This window comes from Taudactylus pleione, unplaced genomic scaffold, assembly GCF_031769625.1.
Source record: "Taudactylus pleione unplaced genomic scaffold, aTauple2 ptg000201l, whole genome shotgun sequence".
In the NCBI taxonomy this organism is placed as follows: Eukaryota; Metazoa; Chordata; class Amphibia; order Anura; family Myobatrachidae; genus Taudactylus; species Taudactylus pleione.
In genome coordinates this window covers 59264399-59283235 of record NW_028284603.1, presented here as the reverse complement: position 1 = coordinate 59283235, position 18837 = coordinate 59264399, and positions in this window count along the sequence as shown.

Below are 18837 nucleotides of genomic sequence, written 5' to 3'. Positions count from 1 at the left end.
ACGGAATCGCTAACACTTGAGAAAGTATTTGTGAACCCTGGTTGTTTCAGGGTGGAGACTGGGAGGTGAATAAAGCCTGGCAAGGACCCGTCACTGTTTCAAAACGGAATCAGTATGCATGATCGCCGGACATCAGCCAGGCGGATGAAATCCCGATGCCAGCAGCCCGTAGGGAGTAGCTCCTGACAGGGCAGGTAAGTACCCTATCCCTACCCCTCCCTCCTCTAACCCTCCCTTAGGGGTGACTAACCCTAACCTCCCCCCTAGTGCTTAACCCTAACCTTCCCCCAGGGGTGCTTAAACCTAACCCTCCCCCCTCCCAGGACCCTAAACCTAATCCTCCCGGGGGGGCCTAACCTAACCTCCCCCCGGGGCTGCCTAACCCTAACCCCCCTTCCCCTGGCCTAACGCTAACCCTCCCAGGGGGGTGCCTAACCCTCAGTCCCCCCGGGAGTCCCTAAACTTAACCCCCCCAAGCGGCTATGATCTCCCCATTCCTGGCTTACCTACGTTCGGTATGCTGGACTTCGGGATTTCGGCGTGGGGCTAATGATAGGCATCAGTATTTAGACGCCTATCATTAGTCCCATGCCGGGATTTCACTGCCGGGCTTTTTGACTACATACGGTCAAAAATACAGGCTAATAGCTCTGTTGAACTCCAGCATTAAAATCTATGAGAAGCTAATAGCCAACAGGTTGAATCCTATTCTGCCCGGATTTGTGTCATATGATCAAGTTGGCTTTACTTTAGGAAGGCAGGCACCAGATAATATTAGAAGAGTTTTTTCCCTTCTGGAAGCTCTTGTTGCCCAACCTGTCCTCCTCTCTCTCGATGCAGAAAAAGTTTTTCATAGGCTACACTGGCTATATACTGTATGTCCCGGGTTTTTGCTAGGTTTGGATTCTCTTATGTAGTGCTAAAAAATAAGTGAGTATTGATAGCGCTCTGTTCAAAATGGACATTAATCATGTGATAACTATAAATCACATAATCCCTTTAATCAAAGAATGGGACTACAATGTAAGAAAATACAGATACATTTATTTATGGAATATTATACAAAACATTGATAAAAATCACTCAAATGGATAAAATGAATTCAGGGATGATTGGATAGACAACAACGTTATACATATATAAGATATATAATATGAACCCTCTGGATTGCACACTTTATTAGCGGTGGTGTGAGAAAACATGATGGTAACTGTCCATTGTCTGGATCCAAGGCCAGTTTAGCATCACACCACTTAGCTTTAGCCTGTAATAAATGGGGAAACGTTCAGAAGTAAGGGGTTGTTGAAGATCATCCAGATCCCAAATCCAAGTCCTTAAAGTCTGCAGCACAGTGCCGACACAACAAGTTTCGGATTATCAAATCCTTTTTCAAGCGTGGATCCTGTGCTCCTGCTGATTCTTCTATTTGTACTGCCATGCCGGAAGTAGCCGCTCACCGCGTGGTTCCTAACTTCCGGTCGCGTGCGTTTCACCGCCGGACCGGATCTGACACACCAGACGCATAGATTGCGTTTCACTTTATCGGGAGATGGCGCTTTGCATTCCAGCTCCATATTGTAGGTTTGGATTCTCTATTATTTATGAAAGCTATTTTCAACTTATAAACTAACCCTTTGGCCCATATCTTTAGTAACGGTTTTCTCTCAAAAAGTTTTAATATTACCAATGGGACGCAACAGGGGTGTCCTTTATTGCCTTTAATATTTGCCTTAGCTATGGAACCACTTGTTGAAAAAATCAGATCTCCCCCCTCCTTTAAAGGTTTATCTGTTGGCTCTATTGAGCATGATATTTCTCTTTGCAGATGACATTGTTACAAAACCTGAAACTTCTTTACTTCCCCTTCATACTGTTCTCCCAGAGTATTCCGCAGCATCGTACTATAAGTTAAATACCTCAAAAACTGAAGTATTGACTTATAATATTGATCAAACCTCTCTACAGCAACTTCAGACTTATGCTTGGCAGGCTACTGATACTTAGGAATTAGTATACCAATAAAACTGCAAGATGTTATAGTTAGTAATTATCAGCCATTATTAGATCAATTTTCTAGACTTACTAAGATGTGGGTAAACTACGAAATTTCATCGATGGGGCACCTTTCTTCTGTAAAAATGATGTTACTCCCTAAAATTCTCGACCTCTTTCGAGCTATACCATACTTTGTTCCATTACGCTTCCTAAATAAATTCTACTCAGTTATTTCCACATTTGTTTGGAAGGGTAATCCACCTCGAATGGCTAAAGCCTATTTAGATTTAAGGCTAGAGGTTGTTTAACTGCACCTAATCTTGAGTTATACAGTATCAACATGCCTGTCTTCTTGACCAAGTGAAAGATTGGTTTTCTCCTCAGCCCACTAAGCCATGGGTGGATATACAAAATTCTATGTGTAATACTACAAGATTTGTTATGGTTTAAGGCTATGGACAGACCTTATTCTCTTACTCTGAGGAGTGTGTGTGATACCCTCATAGTCTGGGATAAACTAATTGGTTCACATGGTGATTTTTCCCTTCCATCGTCTAACATTTCCATATTGGCACAAAATTGATTCCCGATTTATCCCTACTTAATTAGTATGACCATGGCATCCTAACTGTTAAAGATCTGTACAATGACCAACACCTTAAGTCTTTTCAACACCTTCAAGACCAATACTCTGTTCCTAAGAACGACTTCTACACATTTTTACAAATAGGACACTGGGTGCTATCCAATACCTCTCTAGTACAACCCTCTCTTCTCCACCTCCATACATAATGTCTAAATTTCACTCTCCATGTCATAACGGCGGTATATCTATGTAGTACGGAGCGCTTAAGTCCCCGTTAGAAGATAAAAAGCTCTTAATACAAGCCTGGTGGGAGACAGAATTTAAAATTTCCCTAACATGAGGATTGGATTATATTATTTTTGAATATCTATAAAATAGCCAAATGTCTGAACCACACTGAAATTATGTTTAAATTAATACACGGTCTGTACCATACTCCAGATAAATTACACAAAATATGGTCTGAGACTTCAAAAGTCTGCTGAAGAAATTGTGGATCAGAGAGCACACATATTTTTTGGTCTTATCCTCCTATTAATTCTCTTTGGACAGACGTTTTTAAGAGACTGGGAAGTGACCTAAAATGATCTAAAAGCAGGAGTCGTTTCATGGGCATGTTATGGGAGTGTCATGTTCATGTCTAGAAACGCTGCTGCATTATCAACAGTATATACAACCAGGGGCGGGATGGGCCGGGGGGCAGGGTGCCTTCTGCCCCCTGGGCCAGTGAGATTTAAGCCCTGGAGGGGCTGCCAGCTTCCTGCAGCCACACGCTGCATACACAGGGCCAGCGCTTAATATAGGTGACCCTTGAAACCAGCTGGCTGCTGCCGGGACCAGGAAGCTGAGCACTGTGAGGACTGGAGTGGAAGTGGGGCTGCCTGATGACTCCTCGGATCTCTCAGCCAGTGGTGAAATCAGTTGAACTGTCTGAGAATTTCATGGAGTCATCAGGCAACCCCGCCTCCAACCGAGTGTTCAGGCTATTCAGTCCCGCCCAGCAGTAGCACTCACTGCCACGGGGCCTGCACTACAGCTGGGTGGCTCAGGTAGGGGCCGCCTAGGGTAGGGGGTTATTTGTGCGATTATGATGAGGGGCAGGGGAGCACGATGGGGAAGGGAGGCACAGTGAGGGACTAGGTAAGGGGAGGTGGAAGGGGAGCACAGTGTACGATGTATATTATTATCATATACTTATATACATGTCAGTGGCCTTCTTATGGGGGGGCTGCGTACATAGATAGAACAACCTCCTCATCACCCCATACTGATATCACTACCTTCTGATATCGACTGCAGCATGTTCCACAGGCACACGTGCAGCATACTGCCAGCTATAGAAGTGATGGCAGAGCACAGAGCAGCTATTCTGTTTGAAGAGCGCAGACCCCCGACCCCCAGCTCTACCTGGGTGATCTGTGCTGTTTTAAACTGTTTCCTGGTCCATATAGCTGCAGCATCTACCCTGCAGCATTCAGTATTGGAAACAGTACGAACGTGTGTTAAGTACCTGCTGCTCAATCTGATTTAAGTACGTAGAATCTCACTACCTCCCCATGTATGCCTCTACCCCCTAACACACATCTTGTATGTCTGTGAGCACATTTCTCTCCCCTTTGTCTTCTCTAATTCTCTCCCCATGTCTGCTCCCTTCCTTATAACCCTTTGGGCTGTATTCAATTGCCGGCAAAAAGTCCCGGAGTTTTCGCCTGCCGGGGTTTTCGGCGTCATCGCTTGTTTTGCCCCTGGAAAAGTATCGCGTTCGCCACCGGGATTCGCCCTATTCAATTCCAAAGGACGCAAAAAGGCTCAAATCAACGAAAAGTCCTGTCAGATTTGGGGAAATCACCCTGACACCCCCCAAAAGATGCACTGACATGGAGGATCACTATGGATACCTCTGAATAGCCCTGCTGAAGGTATTTGAGGTACTTAAATGGTCTCAATTTGTGCTCTTTTGTGTCTTTGCACAAGTGGTGACGAATAGCATTTAGCAGGGTTTTTTTGGCAAAAATAAGTAGTCCCAGCAAATTTGGGGTACATGAAAATGGGTGCGAGCATGGTTAAAATTTGCTAAAGTGAGTTTTTAAAAAACGCACCTTCAGCATGCACCTGCAATCAAAAAAAAAGCTTGGACATACTCTGGAGTCGATTTCGCTAGTTTTTAATTTTGTCCCCCAAAACGAAGGTACTTTTTTGAGGGGTTGTAAAGTATTTTTTCTTTACTTTTTTTGATGCAGTGTACCTTTGGGGGACTGTTCCAAGGCTGCAGGTGTGTTCCCACAACTTTGCACCCCAAACCCCCCATTCTGCAGTTTTTTCCGCCTCCATTCACAGGCAAATCTTTTCCGCTGGTTAAAAGGCGCAGACTTTTTGAACAGGCGAAAAGTCTTTGCAATTGAATACGGCGGAAAGATTCCGACAGGCGAAATGACGTCATCAGCGAAAACTATTCATTGAGAACGGCTTTTCGCCGGCAATTGAATACGGCCCTTTGTGTATGTACTGTATATATCTCTTCTATTCTCTCAGCCCATCTGTACATCCATTGTACACAGAGCATCTTCAAGGTTCCCCAAAACCCACTCCTAACCCTACAGTAACACCCTCCTGAAAATGCGCAGACACTGATTGAATTTATTTAAAAACAAATAATAATACAAAACTTTTATTCTTTTAAAAATATATTTTCAGAAAATAAAGCTTAATTTTAATTATTTTAATCTGATGCTGTCTTCCTGAGATGGCGATAACAGGTCAGGTACTGCTCTTATAAAAATGGAATTGAGTAAGAAAATATTATTCCAGTGTCTACACATATGATATGCGAGTGTCATCAGTATGGTGGCCATCTTGGATGCAACTCTAATTTTTTAACTGGAAAGGTATCTATCTATCTATCTATCTATCTATCTATCTATCTATCTATCTATCACATTTCATTTAATAGAAAAGCCAAGGCCACTTGCTTATGTTTGCCCCCCAGCCGGAAATTTGCCAGCCAGCCCCTGAATACAACCCTAGGCTCCCGCAAATGTCGATGGTGCAACTGATGTTGCGTTGATGTTGGAGTGTTTACAATCTCCATCACAAATGCACAGACCACGCAGCCTGAAAGTGGGCATCTCACACACTCTATTACACCAGGAAGCACAAAGGGATGGCTGAGATTAGCATTTGCATATTCTGGCTGCCCCCACCGGGAGGGAGCTTCCAGGTCGGCATAGGGGGGGCACGGACGGGAGTTTTACTCGGCATCAGGGGCGGAGCGGGGGGAGTGACCACGCGATCACGTCATATTGGCCATGCCCCCGCTATACAATGCCGAGATTACCGGCATTGTGAATCAGGTGGCGGGGTCAAAATTACGTAATTCAGCGCGAAAATTTGGAAGGGTTCGCAAACTTTCAAGCACCACTATGTTTATATATATATATATATATATATATATTTATAATGTTATGTTCTTTACGCTGAGAAAAGCAAATATTGTGTTGTAAGACTAGAGATAAGTAAATATTTCATCTACCCAAGATGAAAAGAAATCATATAAATTATATATTTAGCATGACCAATGGTGGTTTTCACTTGTGTACAATTATTTACATTCAACGGGATCCCAACGGTCAGAATACCAACAGATTTTTGTAAGTATTATAACCCTTACCCTAACCCTCCCATTAACCCTGACCCATCCCTCCCGCAGCCTAACCATAACCCTCCTGACCCGCAGCATAACCCTAACCCTCCCGAAACGCAGCCTAAAAATAACCCTCCCCCTAGTGCCCTAACTCCCCTCAATCCCTAACCCTTCTCTATAAAGCCACACCCCTTTTTTGGGTAAGAGTCTTATGCCCTATTTGAAAATGGAGGGGGGGCAATGCTATGGCCCAGGGCACCAAAAACTTTAGTTACGGCTCTGTCATAACATCACAGATTTAGGGGGCACGGCCGACACTAGGCAGGATAGAGCCCTGTTACAGCACTGCCAGAAACCTGCCATTACTGAGCATGCCTCACTCTCAATCCTGATTGATCTGATGTTGAAAGTACATGTCGCCAGATGCGATAGGTAGCGATTTGTAAAGAAATGTGCCAGTAAAAGTCGCCAAACAATATAGGTGCCTATGGCCGCAATGATAACTGCATTTGCAACTATCTCGTCTGACACCGTGTAAAAGAAAAGTTATAAATAACTAAATACATTTTTAAAATTATCTCCTCCCACACACTTGGAAAAAACAGGGGGGAATATGAAAATAGTGCCCTCCCACCCACAAATTTTCCACAGCCAGCACTTTGGCAGGGAAACACACAGTGTATCAGTGCCTACCCCCCACCCTCCCCCCTCCTTCCACCATAGCTTAGCTGCCTACCCTCCTGGGAGATTCCTGGATTGTTGAGAGACCTCCTGGACTCCCGTATTCGTAGGCAAAGCTCCCTGATTTCTCCACACCCTGCAGCACCCTGCCCCTCCCCCTCCCCCCACCACATGAAAATGCAAGACGTGCATGCTCATTTATTCACCTTCCTGCGGTGCTTCCTTCCCGTAGGTTCCTTGTACTGAACTTCAATTAACTATCATGAAGGGACAGGGAGTGAGTGCTATCATACAATAGCATTATACTACCAGTTTATAGCAGGTAAGAGACTACGGGGCAATTCAGTTGTTTTCCCCAGTGGTTGTTACTAGTGGGTGCCTGAAGGAGTAATTTGATTGGTCCTCCGTTCAGATGCAAGAGCCGCCGGCGCCAACACTTCTTCTCGCAGCCTCCTGTGGTGGCGACCGGAAATTTGTAAAACCTCTGTGATTTGGGAGTTTAAAACGGATTAGCCACTTTAAGCTGTAAAATCCGTCTTTGGGGTATAAACATGATAAATGAATAGGCACCCAAAAACAATTGAATTGCTCCTTCAGGAACCCGTTAATTATCGCTGCCCAAAAAAACAATTGAATTCCCCCCTGTGAGTCCCGTGTGAAATATACCCTAACCTTGCTTCAAGCGCCTGCATGCTGACAGCGCTAAAGAAACAGAAGGCAGTGGCTTAGATCAGGGAATTGCTATTTAGGCAGCAGTCTGAATAGATCAACAGGAGATGGAAATGGAAGGGGTCCATCACTGCTATGAATAGGGGAAACTCCTGGACTGAAGCTGATGTCTCTGGGCCTTATTCAGAGATGTACACAAACCTGATGGTTTACATACATCTTCCATGGTGTGAAACCTGTGCACACAGATGTGGACTGCAGTTCACTTGTCCACACAGAGGTATGTTCACATCATACTTGCCTACTTTTAATTTTTCCTCCCCCGGAGAAGCCCAGGGAGGAGAAGCTATGGACGGCCATGGGGGGCAGGGCGTGCTGGTTTGCGTAATTAAGCCCCACCCCCTCACTGCAAATTGAACTTTTGTCCAGGAATGATGATGTTTGACCATGCAAGATGATGTTTTGCCTCTTTCTGAGTCCCGTTTTTTGGAAGGAAAAATCCGAACTCGGGCCCTGATTCAGAGCCGGACGCTCTGACAGAGCGCTCGCTCTGAATCAGGGCCGTCCCTGCTCCTTTTTGGAGCGGCCACCTGGCCGCTCGCATAGCTGTGGGTGACCACCCACAGCTATAGCGAGCAGCCAAAATGATGGTCGCGATGGTCAAGACCATCGCGACCATCGGGCATGCGACGAGACCCTGCGGTAGGGTCTCGCTGCCGCAAGCCCTGGAGTGCTTTTGGCTCTATCAGAGCCAAAAGCACTCCCACTGACATCACTAGTGATGTCAGTGGGGCCGGCCCCAGACGGTAGGTGTTCCCATGGGAACGCCTCCGTCTGTGCAGCCACGCCCCCGGCTCGCCCACCAAAGGGGCGTGCTGTCAATCACCATCGACAGCACACACCCATTGGTGCGAGACCCATAACGACGGCTTGGCCGACGTTGTTCGGGTCTCGCGCATGCGCACTAGGGCAACATCGACCCGCTTGCGAGCGGGTCTGAATCAGGCCCTCGGTGTGCAAATTTAAACCTATCCGAGCCTGCACATCCCTAATTTAAATACTAAACTATATATTTCAATTGTAAACTCTAATTCATACTTGCCAACTCTCCCTCATTGTCAGGGAGACTCCCTGAAATAGTAGCAATCTCCCTGTCTCCCTGAAGAGTCTAGCAATCTCCCTCATTTCATCCTTACCCCATTGTGAAACTGTTATAGTAAAAAACAGAGATAAATACATTCAAATGGGATCATTAGTGTAATTTCCTTGCATTGGTTATTATAAGGCACAATGATCCCTATCAATTTCTGAAAAGTATTAGGGTGTTTTCATCAACAAACAGATCTTACTAACTGCTTTTGGGCTTGTTTACATAAGTCAGGTTTAGGACACGCCTCTCAGATTTATCAGTACACGCCCACTGTAACACGCGCTCATAGGTGCTGCTTTCACAATCTCCCTGAAATGCTTTTTCAAAAGTAGGCAAGTATGCTCTAATTTCACCTGTAGTGTTCCCAAGCCAACTCTGGCGGATTTCATAGTAATAGTGTGGCTTGGGTGGAGACATTGCTGTCCAAGAACGAGAATAAATCCTCCTTCATCAACAGTCAGCAACCCTGAAAGTATAAACTAGTAAGGTGTATCACGGAAACAGGGTTACATGCGTAATGTCCCTCCACCAGCCTGGACCTAGTAATCACCTATGCAGTGGAACTTGCTACATTTCAGATAGGCTCCTATAAAATAAAGCAGTAATTTCCAACTTCATATACTGTAGGTGAGAAATGATGATGAAAACTGGCAATTCCAAGCATTTTGCCTCTAATAATTAGCTAGTAGAGGGAACAGAGAATATATAGGTTAAGATGGGTACACACTAGACGAGATTTTTTTACGGTCTGACGGATCGGAACGACAAATCGTTCAAATCATGCAGTGTGTAGCCACTATGTTGGGCGGTGCGGGCTCCTGTGGGGTCGTCAGCCGTATCGTCAGGTCAGCTATACATGCAGCTCAATCTGACGATGTGGTAGATAATTGGTGTACTTTCCCATTTATTAAGGCTTTGAAGGTCACGTGAAGATTTGTTTTGCAATCCACAAATATAGCCTTCATAATTTCAGCAAATCTCATACGTTTCAGTGCAGATTGATCTCTCCCTGAAAAGAGTTGCATCAGAGAGATAAACACTGACGTTGTTACATAAGTAGAACAACTCAGAGATGAGGAAGAAATTATCTTTGTTCTGGGGGCACTCAATTGAAATATAGCATGTAAAACATAACATTTATTGAATATGCATTCAAAAATTATAACCACCGTTCATATATCAGAAGCAGATCATTCATAAAAACACACACAGCAAAATAATCATCTCATGTAAGAGAAAGCTAGTGAAATATAGCAGAATAAAATCACAATATGATAACTAGATTGCTCAAAATAAACCACATTCACGGTATAATAACCAGTTAATTCTCAAGGTGTTTCACAAAAATAGAGGTACAATGACCAATCAAAGCAAAGTATCGCAAATAAAGGTATAACGACCAAAGTATAGGCAGTCACAGTGATAGACACATTCCATTTCTTGATAATTATAACACTCTGTACACTTGTGTCAAGGAAATAGTATCAATCATAGCCAAAATCATGTTTTGCTTCATACACCTTTCAGACATCTCGAGATTCCCGGGAATTTGGCCTGCCTCAGCCAAATTCCCGGGTACTGTCTGAAAGGTACCTACTCAGGAACATGTTCCCAGGTAGCCGCCCCTTCAATCGACCAGGGTTTTTCCCGGGACCTAAGTCCCGAGAAATTACCCTGCTTCTGTCTGAATGGTGCTACCCAGGAATTTACTACTCCCGGGCAGCACCAAGCAGCTTTGACATGGAGTTGACAGCGCAGAGCATCCTATAGGACGCTCAGCGCTGCTGCTTTGAGTTGACAGTGCAGAGCGTCCTATATCACACTCAGCGCTGCTGCTTTGAGTTGACAGCGCAGAGCGTCCTATAGGACGCTCAGCACTGCTGCTTTGAGTTGGCAGCACAGAGAGTCCTATAGGACGCTCAGCGCTGCTGCTCACCACACCCAGCGCCAACCGACTGTGTACAGAGAACCCCAGCCGGACGGTGTGGACACCCGCCGGCGGGACTCTGCCACAGCGGGCCGCCTGCCACACCGGTCGCTGTGTCAGCGGCACAGGACCCCAGGCGGACGCCGGGGACACCCGCGCTGGAGACCGCCGACTGGTTCCAGCCATAGCGGGCCACCCACACTCCTGCTGGACCACCAGGGAATTAAAAGACACTTTTAAAAAATTATAAAAAAAAATAAAATAAAAATCTGCATTATGATTGACTGGCTTCCGGCAGCTGAATGATGACATCATCATCAGCCAGAGAGGGGATAGGCTAGAAGGAGCAGACGGCAGAGAAGAGGCAGGTAAGCAGAAAAACCCTGCTCTTGTCTGAAAGGGGTCTACCTGGGAATTTCCTGGGTAGACACTGTAATGTGAAAGGGGGGTCTCGATCAAATACCCGGGAATTTGCACAGGAGAAATTCCCGGGTCTGAGCAGGAAATTTCCTGGGTTGCATATCTGAAAGGGGTATCAGAGAGAAATATGTGTAACAATAAACAGCAAGATATCTGCATATCATTTCTACTACAGGTACCCAAACCAATTTGGTTACAGAAATGTACAGTAAAGTAGGATCAGATAAAGGTATAGATAACCACCTTTACATAGTGACAGGGTAGCAGCTGCTGCATGTCATTATAGCCAGTAGTGAATGGCATGTGAGCGTGCTATCCATACACCAAGGGGTGGGAACAGGGGCATTTCTAGAGAAGAGGGGGCCCGTGTGCAGGGGCCCCCTCCTCTCCGTCTGGCGGCAGGCAGCGCACTGTGCGGTGCGCGGCCAGCGCTGCACTTTATAGAGCCGGCGCAAACGATGGGAAAATGGCTGCGGCGGCCATTTTCCAGACTTTTTTACAATGCAGACACCGGCGCCGACGTGGGACTCCGGAGAGGTAAGTATCATATAGGTGCGGGTAGTGCGGTGCAAGCCCCCCTGGACCCAGGGACCCGTGTGCTCTGCACACCCTGCACCCATTATAAATACGCCACTGGGTGGGAATAAGTGCATTGAGCATCTGCTGTTGAATTGAATCCGAGATGAGATGATTCTTTTACTGTGTGTGTTTTTATGAATGATCTGCTTCTGATATATGAATGGTGGCGGTTATCATTTTTGAATGCATATTTAATAAATGTTATGTTTTACATGCAAAATTTCAATTCAGTGCCCCCAAAACAAAGATAGTTTCTACCTCATCTTTGAGTTGTTCTACGAAATATGCTACATACTCTCCAGGGAGCACCTCCACCTGTGTTATTATATCACCCTGACAAGGGTCTGTATAAAGTAATATTGTGGAATTTATATTATTAGTATCATTCCAAAACATCTTCTACTAAAGTTTTTTTCACAATTTCCCTTTTCCTGGTATTTACATTGTTATATAAGTGACAGATGCTCATGCATCAGTCATAGATATAGGTACTATTGATATGAATTACGTGTGTGGAACAATTGAACGCTTGACTTCCATAATCTCTGCAACAATGTTTCCACTGAAATTAGCAATGTTAAGATGAAAGAGGAAAAGTATATTGTTATGGTAAGAGGACAGTGTTGTTGGTAGACTGTGTGAGGTAAACAACACATGGTGAAGTTCATCTGACTTGATATTACATTCATTCTACCTCAAGGGGAGGGTACCGCACAGAACCTAATATTGCCAAACCATGGGATGATACACACAGTGACCCTTAATTAAGAGGTGAATTGGGATAGAGTGTTTACATATGGTTATACCTAAGAGTCATGTCACTTCAGGATCACTGTGGGTATCATCCCATTGCATAAGTGTTATATGGTTATGATAAGATATCTAGAATCTGTTAGAACCATGCAGTGAGATTGATTACTAGGACTGATGTTGATTATTTCGCCATATCCATTGGAATCTATCATGGTTCAGCAAGGAGACTTAATTAATTTTAATAATTAGGATTAAAAGTTATATTTTACACATAATTTGATACAAAGTGTGCCCCAACGACAAGCCCTTCTTGTTTCTTCTTTTTTTGGTAAAAATATTCATTCTACCTCTGCAGCTAAGTGAAAGTTATTGTTCTTCACGACCACACTTAATTTAGGCTCTGAAAGTCTCACTACATGGCCCTTTCATAGAAAAGGCAGTAGACTGGATAAGGAGCTGCCTAGCGATGTGGCATTCCCACATCATGACATGGCCACACCGTTAGCATTAGCAGAGGAGAGAAGTTAACATTATTGGGTTGTTAAAGTGAATTAGACTGCCAGCAGTCATTAATGACTGAAGTAGGACAGTCTGGAGAGGGGAAGGTCAGTTAACAAACAGATTTATCAAGCTAAAATATAGTGAGTGCTAACATCTTGGTGGTTTCTTATGTCAGACAATGGCGTCTATAAATGGTGTATTTTCCTAAACTCGATCCTCAAGGCTCCCCAAAAGTTCAGGTTTTAGAGCTATCCATGGTTGAGAACAGGTGACTTAATTAGTGCCTCAGTCAATTTGATTTAATCACCTGTGCTCAACCATGGATATCTCTAAAACCTGAACTGTTGGGGAGCCTTGGGGACTGCGTTTGGGAGCCTCTGAGCTATATTTATGGTGGATTGCCATTATTTCTTCCAACCAAGCAACAATTATATAATATAATAAGTGGCTGTCCCCACACACCACTCAGCTCTCCACCTGGAAGACTTAGGATAAATATTGGGGCAGCAGTGTTAAAAGCAGAAATAAAAAAATAGGTAAATGTGATGTCCTAGAAGTGGATGGCATGTGACTCGTAGTGGCCAGCCACACAAGACAGCAAGCTTTACACCTCTGAAATCTCTTTGCTAGTATAATTACACTGCACCTTTTGCTTTTTTATAACCAGAGTTTACTTTCAATATTCTTACTTTTCCCTTTCAAATTGCAAGCTACAACTATCAGGGCCATCAATAACCTTGGCTTCATTATGTACTTGTTTGCACAGTCTCTACACATTTTACTGTGTTAAATAAATGTGTAATGTTGCATAAAATGTTGTTTTGTAAATACTGTATAAAAATTATTCATTTTTTATTCTGTTTACATACACACACATACACTTTGGTTGTCTATACAGTATCAAGTAAGATTGAAAGAGCAAAACAATTAGTATGTATAATACCATAAATACAGTTTACAGTATTGTGGCCAAAATTTGGGATCTGTTGCACTCATTCAAAGCCAGGGGATGTGCATGGAAACTAGGGGTGAGCGGGATCGGTTTTCTGAAATCCGAACCCCCCCGAGCCCCCCCGATCCGAGTCCGATCCGAGTCAGGCTCGACTTTTCCCGCCTGACTCGGATTCTGAAATCGAGGCAAAACGTCATCTTCCGGCCTTCCGAGTCTCGCGGGTTTTGGATCCTATATAAGGTACCCGCGTCGGCGCCATTTTCTCACTCGGCTGTGGACAGTGAAGAGGGAGGGTGGGAGTTAGGGCTGGCTGGGCTGTGTAGTGTAGTGTAGTGTAGTGCAGAGTAGTGTTGTGCTGTGCTGTGCTGTGCTGCGCTGTGCTGCTGTTGTCCACTACTTCAAAGTCCATAGGGGCTGGCTGTGTTGTGCTGTGCTGCTGTTGTTAATAGGGGCTGTGTCCACTACTTCAAAGTCCATAGGGGCTGGCTGGACTGTGTTGTGCAGTCAGTTGTCCATAGGGGCTGTGTCCACTCCAAAGTCCTGTGCAGTGTCCCAGTCCAAAAGGGGTGCTGTAGTGTGGTCCAGGGGGTGCTCTGTCCATCAGGGGTGCTCCCCCCAAGTGCTAAAAAAATAATATTTTTTTTGTGTTTGTGAATTGTGTGCGCAGTAGCCGCACGTGCATCAACAAAGTAGTGCCAAGCGTGCGCCTGTGTCATAAGTAAAGGGCCGGCTGGCTTGACCGTTAAAGGGTGCTGTAACCCCCAAAGTACACTCCAGTCCAACCAAAAAAAAAATTATTTTCTGTGTTTGTGAATTGTGTGCGCAGTAGCCGCACGTGCATCAACACAGTAGTGCCAAGCGTGCGCCTGTGTCATAAGTAAATGGCCGGCTGGCTTGACCGTTAAAGGGTGCTGTAACCCCCAAAGTACACTCCAGTTCAAACCAAAAAAATAATATTTTTTGTGTGTTTGTGAATTGTGTGCGCAGTAGCCGCACGTGCATCAACAAAGTAGTGCCAAGCGTGCGCCTGTGTCATAAGTAAAGGGCCGGCTGGCTTGACCGTTAAAGGGTGCTGTAACCCCCAAAGTACACTCCAGTCCAAACCAAAAATAAATTTTATTTTCTGTGTTTGTGAATTGTGTGCGTAGTAGCCGCACGTGCATCAACAAAGTAGTGCCAAGCGTGCGCCTGTGTCATAAGTAAAGGGCCGGCTGGCTTGACCGTTAAAGGGTGCTGTAACCCCCAAAGAACACTCCAGTCCAAACCAAAAAAAAAATAATTTTCTGTGTTTGTGAATTGTGTGCGCAGAAGCCGCACGTGCATCAACAAAGTAGTGCCAAGCGTGCGCCTGTGTCATAAGTAAAGGGCCGGCTGGCTTGACCGTTAAAGGGTGCTGTAACCCCCAAAGTACACTCCAGTCCAAACCAAAAAAAAAATTATTTTCTGTGTTTGTGAATTGTGTGTGCAGTAGCCGCACGTGCATCAACAAAGTAGTGCCAAGCGTGCGCCTGTGTCATAAGTAAAGGGCCGGCTGGCTTGACCGTTAAAGGGTGCTGTAACCCCCAAAGTACACTCCAGTCCAAACCAAAAAAAAAATTATTTTCTGTGTTTGTGAATTGTGTGCGCAGTAGCCGCACGTGCATCAACAAAGTAGTGCCAAGCGTGCGCCTGTGTCATAAGTAAAGGGCCGGCTGGCTTGACCGTTAAAGGGTGCTGTAACCCCCAAAGTACACTCCAGTCCAAACCCAAAAAAAAATTTATTTCTGTGTTTGTGAATTGTGTGCGCAGTAGCCGCACGTGCATCAACACAGTAGTGCCAAGCGTGCGCCTGTGTCATAAGTAAATGGCCGGCTGGCTTGACCGTTAAAGGGTGCTGTAACCCCCAAAGTACACTCCAGTTCAAACCAAAAAAATAATATTTTTTGTGTGTTTGTGAATTGTGTGCGCAGTAGCCGCACGTGCATCAACAAAGTAGTGCCAAGCGTGCGCCTGTGTCATAAGTAAAGGGCCGGCTGGCTTGACCGTTAAAGGGTGCTGTAACCCCCAAAGTACACTCCAGTCCAAACCAAAAATAAATTTTATTTTCTGTGTTTGTGAATTGTGTGCGTAGTAGCCGCACGTGCATCAACAAAGTAGTGCCAAGCGTGCGCCTGTGTCATAAGTAAAGGGCCGGCTGGCTTGACCGTTAAAGGGTGCTGTAACCCCCAAAGAACACTCCAGTCCAAACCAAAAAAAAAATAATTTTCTGTGTTTGTGAATTGTGTGCGCAGAAGCCGCACGTGCATCAACAAAGTAGTGCCAAGCGTGCGCCTGTGTCATAAGTAAAGGGCCGGCTGGCTTGACCGTTAAAGGGTGCTGTAACCCCCAAAGTACACTCCAGTCCAAACCAAAAAAAAAATTATTTTCTGTGTTTGTGAATTGTGTGTGCAGTAGCCGCACGTGCATCAACAAAGTAGTGCCAAGCGTGCGCCTGTGTCATAAGTAAAGGGCCGGCTGGCTTGACCGTTAAAGGGTGCTGTAACCCCCAAAGTACACTCCAGTCCAAACCAAAAAAAAAATTATTTTCTGTGTTTGTGAATTGTGTGCGCAGTAGCCGCACGTGCATCAACAAAGTAGTGCCAAGCGTGCGCCTGTGTCATAAGTAAAGGGCCGGCTGGCTTGACCGTTAAAGGGTGCTGTAACCCCCAAAGTACACTCCAGTCCAAACCCAAAAAAAAATTTATTTCTGTGTTTGTGAATTGTGTGCGCAGTAGCCGCACGTGCATCAACACAGTAGTGCCAAGCGTGCGCCTGTGTCATAAGTAAATGGCCGGCTGGCTTGACCGTTAAAGGGTGCTGTAACCCCCAAAGTACAATCCAGTTCAAACCAAAAAAATAATATTTTTTGTGTGTTTGTGAATTGTGTGCGCAGTAGCCGCACGTGCATCAACAAAGTAGTGCCAAGCGTGCGCCTGTGTCATAAGTAAAGGGCCGGCTGGCTTGACCGTTAAAGGGTGCTGTAACCCCCAAAGTACACTCCAGTCCAAACCAAAAAAAAATTTATTTTCTGTGTTTGTGAATTGTGTGCGCAGTAGCCGCATGTGCATCAACAAAGTAGTGCCAAGCGTGCGCCTGTGTCATAAGTAAAGGGCCGGCTGGCTTGACCGATAAAGGGTGCTGTAACCCCCAAAGTACACTCCAGTCCAAACCAAAAAAAATAATATTTTCTGTGTTTGTGAATTGTGTGCGCAGTAGCCGCACGTGTATCAACAAAGGAGCAGCGCCAAGCGTGCGCCTGTGATCCATGAGTAAAGAGCCGGCTGGCTCATTTCTTAAAGGCTGGTGTAACCCACAAAGTGCACTACTCTCCAGCAAAAATAAAGAAATATTTTCTGTGTTTAGCCGCACGTATATATCAAATCGATATAACATAAATGGAGGACCAAACTTTCTCCGATAAAAATAAAATAGAGAAAGATCAAGAACCACTTCCTCCTAGTGCTGAAGCTGCTGCCACTAGTCATGACATAGACGATATGCCATCAACGTCGTCTGCCAATGCCGATGCCCAATGTCATAATAGAGGGCACATACAATCCCAAATGACAAAGTTCAGGAAAATGACCTTGAAAAAAACATTTAAATCAGCTGAAGAGAAACGTAAACTTGCCAATATGCCATTTACGACACGGAGTGGCAAGGAACGGCTAAGGTCGATCCCTAGTATGTTCATGACTAGTGGTTCAGCTTCACATGACGATGGAAGCCCTCCTCCCACTAAAAAAATCAAAAGAGTTAAGCTGGCAAAAGCACAGCGAAGAACTGTGCTTTCTAAGAAGATATCACAAATCCCCAAGGAGAGTCCAAGTGTGGTGGTGGTTGCGATGCCTGACCTTCCCAGCACTGGACGGGAAGAGGTGGCTCTTTCCACCATTTGCACGCCCCCTGCAAGTGCTGAAAGGAGCACCCACAGTCCACTTGCTGATATGCAAATTGAAGATGTCACTGTTGAAGTACAACAGGATGAGGATACTGGTGTAGCTGGCGCTGAGGAGGAAGTTGGCGAGGAGGATTCTGATGGTGATGTGGTTTGTTTAAATCAGGCTCCGGGGGAGACAGTTGTTGTCCGTGGGATGAAAAAGCCCATCACGGTCATGCCTGGGCAGAAGACCAAACATTCCACCTCTTTGGTCTGGCAATATTTCTATCCAAATCCGGACAACAACTGTCTTGCCATATGTACCTTATGTAAAGGTGGAATAAGTAGGGGTAGGGACGTTAACCACCTAGGAACATCCTCCCTTATACGGCACCTGCAGCGCGTTCATAATAAGTTACTGTCAAGTTCAGAAACTTTGGCTAAGACCGTAAGCAGTCCAGGGACACCTAAATCCCGTTGTCCTGTTGTATCCAAGCGCCTGCAAACCACACCGTCAACTCCCTCCTCGTCAAAATCCTCCTTAGTCAGGATCGGAAGTAGTCCTGCAGGCCATGTCACTGGCATGACTGACTCTCCTATCCCGGATTCCTCTGGAGGATCCTGCATTGCTACGCCTCCTGCTGCCGCTGCTGCTGTTGCTGCTGCTGGGAGTCGTTCATCATCCCAGAGAGGAAGTAGGAACACCACTACTTTTACTAAACAATTGACCCTCCAACAGTCCTTAGCAAGGAGGATGAAGTACGACAGCAGTCATCCTGAAGCAAAACGTATAACTGAGGCCTTGACTGCTATGTTGGTGTTAGACGTGCGTCCGGTATCCGCCATTAGTGCAGTGGGATTTAGACAATTGATGGAGGTAGTGTGTCCCCGGTTCCAAATCCCGTCTAGATTCCACTTCACAAGGCAGGGGATACCGAGACTATACAGAAACGTCAGAAAAAGTGTCCTCAGTGTCCTGAAAAATGCCATTGTACCCAATGTCCACTTAACCACGGACATGTGGACAAGTGGAACAGGGCAGACTAAGGACTATATGACTGTGACAGCCCACTGGGTAGATGTATC